Source organism: Bufo bufo, chromosome 2 (genome assembly GCF_905171765.1).
Source record: "Bufo bufo chromosome 2, aBufBuf1.1, whole genome shotgun sequence".
NCBI lineage: Eukaryota > Metazoa > Chordata > Amphibia > Anura > Bufonidae > Bufo > Bufo bufo.
The window spans coordinates 110,108,218-110,120,324 of record NC_053390.1 but is presented as its reverse complement, the minus strand read 5'-3'; positions in this window follow the sequence as shown (position 1 = coordinate 110,120,324).

Here is a 12,107-nt window from a genome sequence, read left to right as displayed (position 1 = left end):
GGCATACTATATACTAAACTGAGGGCATACTATATACTAACTCTGAACTGTGCACAAGCTTATACTAACTTGTGACTCCTGTATTACTGGGGGACCTTCCTTTCCAGCAGTAACTAATTAGATGGATAGCGGTAAATTATTTTGTTACCCCAAACTCTCCGCCCAAGACTGAGAGAGACGCCTGGGGTACATACTGAGTAACCGCGAATCCCACAGCCAAAAACAAGGGCGGTGGGATAATAGTGGATGTCCATTGCTTCCGCAGTTGAGATCCTAACTGATCAACTAGGTGCGTTACACTGAGATACTACCTCTATATGGTTTGAATTAGGCATTTGAAATACAGCCATTTTGTGCAAAGATATATTTACTTCAGGCCTACAGAGGATCAGGCCCTCTGAGATACTACCTCTACATACAGGGGTTTGAATTAGCCATTTGAAATACAGCCATTTGAAATACAGCCTTTTTGTGCAAAGATATATTTACTTCAGGCCTACACAGTTTCGGGCCCTCTGAGATACTATCTCTACATACAGGGGTTTGAATTAGGCATTTGAAATACAGCCTTTTTGTGCAAAGACATATTTACTTCAGGCCTACACAGTTTCGGGCCCTCTGAGATACTACCTCTACATACAGGGGTTTGAATTAGGCATTTGAAATACAGCCTTTTTGTGCAAAGATATATTTACTTCAGGCCTACACTGATTCAGGGCGTGTGAGATCCCCTCTATACATACAGGGGTTTGAATTAGGCATTTGAAATACAGCCATTTGAAATACAGCCATTTTGTGCAAAGAAATCTTTAATTGAGGCCTAGTCTGGTTCAGGCCATGTGAGATACACCCTTTACATACTGTCGTTCTTTTTTACTATTAATTAAACAGCCATTTAGGGCAAGTTCCTAAATTGAAAAAAATATGAGGAGAGCGTCAAATATGGGATGTGGCCCAGGTCGTGGTGCTGCTGGTGGAGCTCCTGTTTCAGGGAGAGGACGTGGACGATCTGTGCCAGCTACAAGCAAAAGTGAAACCCCTTCCTCAGGTGCGAGTAGGCGACAAAACCTGCAGCGGTATTTGGTCGGGCCTAATGCTGCTCTACGAATGGTGAGGCCTGAACAAGTACAGGCGATAGTAGATTGGGTTGCTGACAGTGGATCCAGTTCCTTCACATTGTCTCCCACCCAGTCTCCTGCTGAAAGACCACAGTTGGCACCTGCAGCCGATGTCCATCAGTCTTTCACCTCACCCCCTTGCAAATCAGCAAAGCAGTCTGAGCCCCAAGTCATGCATCAGTCTCTTCTGCTTTTTGAGGACTCTGTTAGCAGGGTTTACCAGGGCCATCCACCCAGCCCTGCCCCAGAAGTGGAAGAGATTGAGTGCACCAATGCCCAACCACTTATTTTTCAAGATGAGTACATGGGAGGACCATCGCAGCACGTCTCGGATGATGACGAAACACAGGTGCCAACTGCTGGGGCTTTCGAAAGCGTGCAGACCGACAAGAAAGTCAGGGGTGAAGACTGGGTGGAAGATGATGTGGAAGACGATGAGGTCCTCGACCCTACATGGAATCAAGGTCATGCGAGTGACCGATGTAGTTCGGAGGAAGAGGCGGTGGTCGCACAGAGCCACCAGCACAGCAGAAGAGGGAGCAGGGTGCAAAACCGGAGCGTCCTTCCTCTAGACAGTACGCCTCCTACTGCCCACCGCAGCAAGGGACTGAGCACACCAAAGCCAGTTCCAAGGAATTCCCTGGCGTGGCAGTTCTTCAGACAATGTGCTGTCGACAAGACACGAGTGGTTTGCACGCTGTGCAATCAGACCCTGAAGCGAGGCATAAACGTTCTCAACCTGAGCACAACCTGCATGACCAGGCATTTAAGTGCAAAGCACGAGCTGCAGTGGAGTAGACACCTCAAAAACCAAGAAAGGTCTCTGACTCTGCTTCCTCTTCTGCTGCAGTCACGGCCTCTTCATCCACCTCTGGAGTGACAGTGCCACCTGGCACCCCACAGACAGAGTGAGTATCTGCCAGCAACACCAACACCTGGGTCACCAAGCATCTCCACAATGTCCCACAGAAGCGTTCAGCTCTCCATATCCCAAATGCTGGAGAGGAAGAGGAAGTACCCCTCTAACCACCCGCGATCCCTAGCCCTGAATGCCAGCATTTCTAAATTACTTGCCTTTGAAATGCTGTCATTCCGTTTGGTGGAGACGGATAGTTTTAAAGACCTTATGGCAGTGGCTGTCCCACAGTACGTCGTGCCCAGCCGCCACTACTTTTCAAGGCGAGCCATCCCTTCCCTTCACAACCAAGTAGGGGACTAAATCAGGTGTGCACTGTGCAACGCCATCTGTGGCAAGGTGCACCTGACTATGGATACATGGACCAGTAAGCATGGTCAGGGCCCTTATATCTCCATAACAACACACTGGGTAAATGCAGTGGCGGCTGGGCCTGAGGCGGATAGCAGTTTGGCGCATGTCCTTCCACCCCCGAGGATTGCAGGGCGCTTCAGTTTGCCTCCTGTTGCTTCCTCCTCCTACTCTGCTTCCTCATCCTCTACCAGCTCCTCATCCGGTCAGCGTAACACCTTCACCACCAACTTCAGCACAGCCAGGGGTAAACGACAGCAGGCAGTTTTAAAACTTATCTGTTTGGGGGACAAACCCCACACCGCGCAGGAGCTGTGGACGGGCCTTCAACAACAGCCGATGAGTGGTTTGTGCCAGTCAGCCTCAAGCCCGGCCTGGTGGTGTGCGATAATGGGCGAAATCTCGTAGCAGCTCTGGGACTAGCCGGTTTGACGCACATCCCTTGCCTGGCGCATTTGCTGAATTTGGTGGTGCAGAGATTCCTAAAAAAATAACCCCGACATGTCAGAGCTGCTGCTTAAAGTGCGGGCCGTCTGTGCGCGCTTTCAGCGTTCTCACCCTGCTGCTGCTCGCCTTTCAGCGCTGCAGCGTAACTTCGGCCTTCCCGCTCACCGCCTCATATGTGACGTGGAAACAAGGTGGAACTCCACCTTGCACATGCTGGCCAGACTGTGCGAGCAGCAGCAGGCGATAGTGGAGTTTTAGCTGCAGCACGCACGGGTGAGTCGCTCGGCGGAACAGCACCACTTCACCACCAATGACTGGGCCTCCATGCGAGACCTGTGTTCCTTGTTGCGCTGTTTCGAGTACTCCACCAACATGGCCAGTGCCGATAACGCCGTTCTCAGCGTTACTATCCCACTTCTATGCCTCCTTGAAAAAACACTCATGGCGATGATGGAAAAGGATGTGGCACAGTAGGAGGAGGAGGAAGAGGGATCATTTAGTAGGGTTTTTGGCCAGTCATTCCCAAGTGGCTCCGAGGGTGGGTTCCTGCACCCACAAACCCAAGGTACACAATTGTCCAGCCAGGGCACAGTTCTGGAGGATGAGGAGGTGGAGGATGAGGAGATGGAGGAGGAGGAACCATGTTCACAGCAGGGTGGCACCCAGACCAGCTCATGGCCATCACTGGTGCGTGGATGGGGGGATACAGTGGACACACACGATACACCTCCCACAGAGGACAGCTTTTCGTTGCCTCTGGGCAGCCTTGCATACATGAGCGATTACATGCTGCAGTGTCTCCGCAACGACCGCCGAGTTGCCCACATTCTAACTTGTGCTGATTACTGGGTGGCCACACTGCTGGATCCATGTTACAAGGACAACGTACCGTCCTAATTCCGTCACTGGAGCGTGATCGTAAGATGCGCGAGTACAAGCACACGCTGGTAGACGCGATGCTGGTGGCATTCCCACCTGACAGCGGGTGCACAGTGGAAGCACAAGGCGAAGGCCGAGGAGGAGGAAGAGGTCGCCAACGCAGCTGGGGCACCGTCAGCACCTCAGAAGCCAGGGTTAGCATGGCCGACATGTGGAAAAGCTTTGCCAGCACGCCACAACAACCAGCACCACCAGCTGATATGGAACGTCTTAGCAGGAGGCAGCATTTCACCAACATGGTGGAGCAGTATGTGTGCACACGCCTACATGTACTGAATGACGGGTCTGCCCCCTTCAACTTCTGGGTCTCCAAATTGGGCACATGGCCTGAGCTTGTGCAATGAGCAGGACCATGGTACGGTTAGGCGGATGCCAAAATATGCAGTGGGTCCGGATATGGGTATAATAGTCTATTGTTTTTATTCATGACGCCAATTGCAGCGTGCGCAGGGTACAATCTCAGGGCCCTTTAAGGTGTTGCAACTCACGTACCAGGTTAGGAATGCCAGAGTGGTGTAATGTCTCTGTGTAGTAGTAGGTATAGTGTCAACGGTGTCTCCTACCTTGGTACGGCTGGACTCCTGGATCCTGGCTCACTTGCAATAAATGAGTGTGTTGCTAGTAGGAGTAATTGAGGGTTTTGGTAGCAATGAATGAGATCCAGACATGAAATATAATTCAACTTGTCTTTACTGGAGGCAGCATTAATCCATATGAGGTACAGCAATAGTCTTGGGTCCCAGCAGGTATTGGCAATGTATGGCAGGGATCAATATCTCTTCTGCTTCTATTATGTGCCTGGAGAATATGGCAGGAATCTGTCTTCTGCCCTGTCTATCTTCTGCTTGGTATGGGACTGACTAGCTGAGGAGGAATTTGGCTTCTCCTGGTCTCTGGATAGTTAATCACAGTTAGCTCACAGGGAATGGCTCGTCCTGGAGTTCTGGAGGTGCTGCTTGCTTGTCAACCAGCTGAGGCTGAAGGCTCAGACTGGGGATGAAGATCTTTGGCCTCAGCCGAGGCACGATCCTGGGTTGGGATCCCTAGAACTGGGAGATCCTACCAGCACAGCCTTCCCCTAGCTGGGGTGGCTGGCACACTAACTATAACTTCCTTTCCTCCCCATGAGGCATGATGTGGGAACATTCCACACCTCCTCAAAGAGGGGGGAGCTAAACTGGAATGTACTATTCCAGTCTAGATATGCTAAACTGTTACTAAGGTCCTGCTAAACATTGCTGCCACCTGCTGGTGTACATGGAAATTACAGCAAATACATTTAACAAGGGTTTCAATGCACATTTGTGAAAATGTGATATTAACTTACACAAGATGACAGTACAAATACACTTAACAGGATGTAGCGGGGAGAAAGAGTTTAGTAACATAACTCTGGGATGTTACACTTGCCCTTTACGCCTTGGAGGTGCTGGCCTGCCCTGCAGCCAGTGTATTATCTGAACGTGTGTTTAGCACGGCAGGGGGCGTCATCACAGACAAGCGCAGCCGCCTGTCCACAGCCAACCTGGACAAGCTCACGTTCATTAAAATGAACCAGGCTTGGATCCCACAAGACTTGTCTGTACCTTGTGCAGAATAGACATTTATACCACCATCAAACATACATTCTTGTACTCAAGTCAAGTGCAATGATTCTTTGTTTTCTTTTTTTTTTTATTTGTCACAATATTTTGGGGGCTACCTACCCCAATAAAAAATAAAAAAAAAACATTGTTGGCTACCTCCTCCTCCATTGCTGCCTCCACCTACAACACCACATTCACCGCCTTCTCAACCTCCGACTCCATATCCACCTCCTTCTCTGAGTTGCAGGTTAATAATTTGTAATTTTTAGTTATTTTATTTTAAGTTATTTCCCTATCCACATTTGTTTGCAGAGCAGTTGCCATGCTCTTAAGCACATTTTACTGCCTTTTACATCCCTCTAGCCTTTCAAGGACTATTTTATAGCCATTTTAATGCAAAAAAAAAATTCTTTTTTTCAATTGTCGGGTGACATTTTACCATTTTTGGCATATACAAACCCCTGATGTGCCTGGGTGACAGGGGCCTAAATCTCTCAAAATCCTCTGTTCTATTGCTGGGTGACATGAACCCCCTTTTGCCGTGAATGAACCCCTGCTCTGCATTGCTGACAGGGAACTAAATTTTGTGAAAAAATCTGTTACTGATCGGAAGATGCATGACTACAAGCGCACACTGATGTTAGCATTTTCTCCTGACAGCGGGGGCACAGTGGAAGCATAAGGCGAAGGCAGAGGAGGTGGAAGAGGTCGCCAACGCAGCTGGGGCCCCACCAGCACCTGAGAAGGCAGGGTTAGCATGGCCAAAATGTGGAAAAGCTTTGTCAGCCTTGGAGGTGCTGACCTGCCCTGCAGCCAGTGTATAGTGTGACACACTTTAGCACGGCAGAGAGCATTATCACAGGCCGCAGCCAATGTGGACAAGCTTACGTTTATTAAAATGAACCAGGCATGGATCCCACAGGACTTGTCCGTACCTTGTGCAGAATAGACATTTATACCAGCCTCAACCATCCATTCTTGTACTTAAGTGCACTTTTTCTTTGTTTTATTTTGTTATATGTCCCAATATTTTGGGGGATACCCCAATTAAAAAAATAAAAAAATAACACAAATCAGTGTTGGCTCCCTATTCCTCCTTCACCGTCGCTTCCACCTACACCGCCACGTCAACCTACACCGCCACGTCAACCTACACCGCCACATCCACCGCCTCCTGAAACTCCTACTCCTAGATACATATTGTTATTTTAAAATTTTCTGTATTTTATGTTATTTTAAGTCATTTCCCTATCCACATTTGTTTGCAGAACAGTTGCCATGCTCTTAAGCACATTTTGATGCCTTTTGCAGCCCTCTAGCCCTTTCCAGGACTATTTTAGAACCACTTTAGTGCCCAAAAGTTCAGGTCCCCATTGACTTTTTTTTCAAGTTCGGCCAAACTCGTCGAACCCGAGCATCCAGGTGTCCGCTCAACTCTACTACCAAGGAAAGGGATGCAGGAAGCTTTATAGGGAGTTGAATTTAGAGTACAATGGGAGAAAACATGGTGCAGTGAGGGGAGCGATCCCCCCTCTAGCTGCAGGAGCCCCGGGAAGCAGCTTGTAGAGCTCTCTGGCTCCAGGCAGTTTACAGACAGAGTATTACGAGGGGTCCACAACCAAAACCCCACTCAAACGGTATCAAAACTGCTAGAAAGTCCAGTAACCAGACTGAAGACAGAAATTAGCACAGCAGCAGAGAGATAAACCAAAGTATTCAAGTTAACCTGCCAGTTTACCCCTAGCCTGCTGGAGCCAAGAGAAAGATCGCAAATTATGCAAAAGTACGCTCCAGCTCACCTGTACCTTTTTTGTACCAGACGTGCACAGTTATAGTCTGATTTCCAACCTTTTGTAATCCATTCTCTTCAATATATTTATTAATGATCTTGTAGAAGGCTTGCATAGTAAAATATCAATTTTCGCAGATGACACTAAACTGTGTAAAGTAATTAACACTGAAGAGGACAGTATACTGCTACAGAGGGATCTGGATAGATTGGAGGCTTGGGCAGATAAGTGGCAGATGAGGTTTAACACTGACAAATGTAAAGTTATGCACATGGGAAGGAATAATGCAAGTCACCCGTACATACTAAATGATAAAACACTCGGTAACACTGACATGGAAAAGGATCTAGGAATTTTAATAAACAGCAAACTAAGCTGCAAAAACCAGTGTCAGGCAGCTGCTGCCAAGGCCAATAAGATAATGGGTTGCATCAAAAGGGGCATAGATGCCCGTGATGAGAACATATTCCTACTACTTTACAAATCATTAGTCAGACCACACATGGAGTACTGTGTACAGTTCTGGGCTCCAGTGAACAAGGCAGACATAGCAGAGCTGGAGAGGGTCCAGAGGAGGGCAACTAAAGTAATAACTGGAATGGGGCAACTACTGTACCCTGAAAGATTATCAAAATTAGGGTTATTCACGTTAGAAAAAAGACGACTGAGGGGAGATCTAATTACTATGTATAAATATATCAGGGGGCAGTACAGAGATCTATCCCATCATCTATTTATCCCCAGGACTGTGACTGTGACGAGGGGACATCCTCTGCGTTTGGAGGAAAGAAGGTTTGTACACAAACATAGAAAAGGATTCTTTACGGTAAGAGCAGTGAGACTATGGAACTCTCTGCCTGAGGAGGTGGTGATGGTGAGTACAATAAAGGAATTCAAGAGGGGCCTGGATGTATTTCTGGAGTGTAATAATATTACAGGCTATAGCTACTAGAGAGGGGTCGTTGATCCAGGGAGTTATTCTGATTGCCTGATTGGAGTCGGGAAGGAATTTTTTATTCCCCTAAAGTGAGGAAAATTGGCTTCTATCTCACAGGGTTTTTTTTGCCTTCCTCTGGATCAACTTGCAGGATAACAGGCCGAACTGGATGGACAAATGTCTTTTTTCGGCCTTATGTACTATGTTACTATTAAGTGAAAACCAGCACCGTCCTTAAAAGCTGTGACGATCCTTTATTCTTGAGTACAGCAAGAACATACAAATAATCATGGCACCGGACTGTAAATGTGTTTTAGACAAACTACATGTCCTTAATCATTACCAAAATGATTAAGGACACGTAGTTGGTTCGAAGAGCGTTTACAGTTGGGGCACCTTGATTATTTCAATGTGCTTGCTGTACTCAAGAATTAACAATTGTCACAGCTTTTAAGAACGGTGCTTGTTTTTAGTGTATGAAAGATCACATATTGTTTGGATGACACAAGTTTATTGTAAGTTTATCCAACTAAAACCGTTAAACTTCACCAAGTCTGGACTCTACTTACTCCACAAACTACGACTCCTTTGTTGCTACGGAGGCTAAGCCTGGGGAGCAACAGTATCCAGGTAGGAGCACCATGACACAAACTATAAGGATCGTAACATACCACCTGGCATCCTAAACACTGGGAATCGATCACTCTGGGGGGTGGCCCGTTGTAGGTGAAAGTTCAGATCTCTTATACAGAGTCTTTATTTATGAGATCTGACCATGCACTTCAAAGTTATCATGGACATCCCTACTCAAGGAAAATTTCTGTTCCGAACTGTTAACAACCACAGAGGAGAACTGTAATTCCCAGCTGTGGGATAAAGGTTTGAGTTATGGCTGGCCAGGATGAGTCAAAATATGGGGCAGGGTTGCCAACTATCCAGACATTTCTGGACAGTCCATAAAAATAAGTGACTTTCTTCCTTTGTCCTCGAAAAAAAATAGATATATCCATGATTTTTTTGATGGAAAGATTGACTAGATAATTTTGGTGGTAATTATCATCATTTCACAGCTCTCAGTAAATGCTGGCAATGAGTTATTGTCAGTATATGAAGCTACAGACGTGTAATACTTATAATCCTTACCATTAGAGTTGAGCGAACCCGAACTGTAAAGTTCGGGTTCGTACCGAACTTTAGGTTTTTCGGCACCCAAACCCGAACATTTACGTAAAAGTTCAGGTTCGGTGTTTTCTTGGCACTTTTTGAAAGGCTACACAGCAGCCAATCAACAAGCGTCATACTACTTGCCCCAAAAGGCCATCACAGCTATGCCTACTATTGGCATGGCTGTGATTGGCCAACTGCAGCATGTGACCCAGCCTCTATTTAAGCTGGTGTCACGTAGCGCCGCCCGTCACTCTGCTAGGAATAGTGTAGGGATAGGCTGCAGCTGCTGTGAGGGAGAGATCAGGGAGAAATCTTATGAAGAACTGCTTTTTTACTCAGCGATCTACAGCAAATGTGTTTTGTGGGTGCAGTGCACAATTTTTGCCCTGAGCCAACTACTACTGAAAACGAACTTTTTTTACTTCAGTTTGTCAAAATCAATACATAATCGGCAGCCATTTTATGCAACGATAGTGCACCAGCACAGGATATCTGCATGTCTGCAAGTCCAGAAATACAGATTTTTGCTTACTGGGGTTTTAAAAACCCATTTTTTTCATATAGTGCACATCTGGGATTAGACGTGCATAAGTGAGTGTCACATTTAGGCCAGAAATACAGCTTTTTGCTTACTGGGGTGAAAAAACCCTCTTATATATTGCACATCTGGGATTAGACGTGCATAAGTGACTGTGAAATTTAGGCCACAAATACCGCTGTCATACAGAGTAAAAAAAAATAATAATTTGTGCAATACCCTACATCAGGGTTTTTATTGGCGGTTAATTATTTTTAACAGTCTTAACCACTTTTTACTTTGCTTGGTGAACGCTAACTATGAGGCAAACATCTAATAAGGGACGCGGTCATGGTCGTGGTGGTGATGTTGGTGGAGCCTCTGGTGCAGGGAGAGGACGTGGCCGTTCTGCCACAGCTACACGTCCTACTGAACCTACTACCTCAGGTCCCAGTAGCCGCCAGAATCTACAGCGATATTTGGTCGGGCCTAATGCCGTTCTAAGGATGGGAAGGCCTCAGCAAGTACAGGCGCTAGTCAATTGGGTGGCCGACAGTGGATCCAGCACGTTCACATTATCTCCCACCCAGTCTTCTGCAGAAATCGCACAGGTGGCGCCTGAAACCCATGCCCATCAGTCTGTTACATCACCCCGTGCATATCGGGGAACCTGTCTGAGCCTCAAGTCATGCAGCAGTCTCTTATGCTGTTTGAAGACTCTGCTGGCAGGGTTTCCCAAGGGCATCCACCTAGCCCTTCCCCAGGGGTGGAAGACATAGAATGCACTGACGCACAACCACTTATGTTTCCTGATGATGACATGGGAATACCACCTCAGCACGTCTCTGATGATGACAAAACACAGGTGCCAACTGCTGCGTCTTTCTGCAGTGTGCAGACCGAAAAGGAGGTCAGAGATGAAGACTGGGTGGAAGACGATGCAGGGGACGATGAGGTCCTAGACCCCATATAAATGAAGGTCGTGCCACTGACTTTCAGATTTCGGAGGAAGAGGCAGTGGTGAGACCTAGCCAACAGCGTAGCAAAAGAGGGAGCAGGGTGCAAAAGCAGAGCAGCTGTCGCCAAAACAGTTCTCCTGCTACTGGCCACCGTCACCAGGGACCGAGCACACCAAAGGCAGCTTCAAGGAGTTCCCTGGCATGGCACTTCTTCACACAATGTGCTGACGACAAGACCCGAGTGGTTTGCACGCTGTGCCATCTGAGCCTGAAGCGAGGCATTAACGTTCTGAACCTTAGCACAACCTGCATGACCAGGCATCTACATGCGAGACACGGGCTGCAGTGGAGTAAGCACCTTCAAAATCGAGAAAGGGCTCAGGCCCCTCCTGCTCCCTCTTCTGCTGCTGCCTCGGCCTCTTCCTCCGCCTCTGGAGGAACGTTGGCACCTGCCGCCCAGCAAACAGAGGATGTGCCACCAACAACACCACCTCCGTCACCAAGCATCTCCACCGTGTCACAGGGAAGCGTTCAGCTCTCCTTCTCACAAACCTTTCAGAGAAAGCGTAAATTCCCACCTAGCCACCCTCGATCCCTGGCCCTGAATGCCAGCATTTCTAAACTACTAGCCTTTTAAATGCTGTCATTCAGGCTGGTGGAGACGAACAGCTTCAAACAGCTCATGTCGCTTGCTGTCCCACAGTACATAGTTCCCAGACGCCACTACTTCTCCAGGAGAGCCGTGCCCTCCCTGCACAACCAAGTATCGGATAAAATCAAGTGTGCACTGCGCAACGGCATCTGTGGCAAGGTCCACCTAACCACAGATACGTGGACCAGTAAGCATGGCCAGGGACGCTATATCTCCCTAACTGCACACTGGGTAAATGTAGTGGAGGCTGGGCCCCAGGCGGAGAGCTGTTTGGCGCACGTCCTTCCACCGCCAAGGATCGCAGGGCATCATTCTTTGCCTCCTGTTGCCTCCTCTTCCTATTCGGCTTCCTCCTCCTCTTCTACCACCTCCTCATCCGGTCAGCGACAGACCTTCACCACTAATTCAGCACAGCCAGGGGTAAACGTCAGCAGCCCGTTCTGAAACTGATGTGTTTGGGGGACAGGCCCCACACCGCGCAGGAGTTGTGGCAGGGTATAGAACAACAGACCGACGAGTGGTTGCTGCCAGTGAGCCTCAAGCCCGGCATGGTGGTGTGCGATAATGGGCGAAATCTCGTTGCAGCTCTGGGACTAGCCGGTTTGGCGCATGTGCTGAGTTTGGTGGTGCAGAAATTCATTCACAACTACCCCGACATGTCAGAGCTGCTGCGTAAAGTGCGGGCCGTCTGTGCGCACTTCCGGCATTCTCATCCTGCCGCCGCTCGG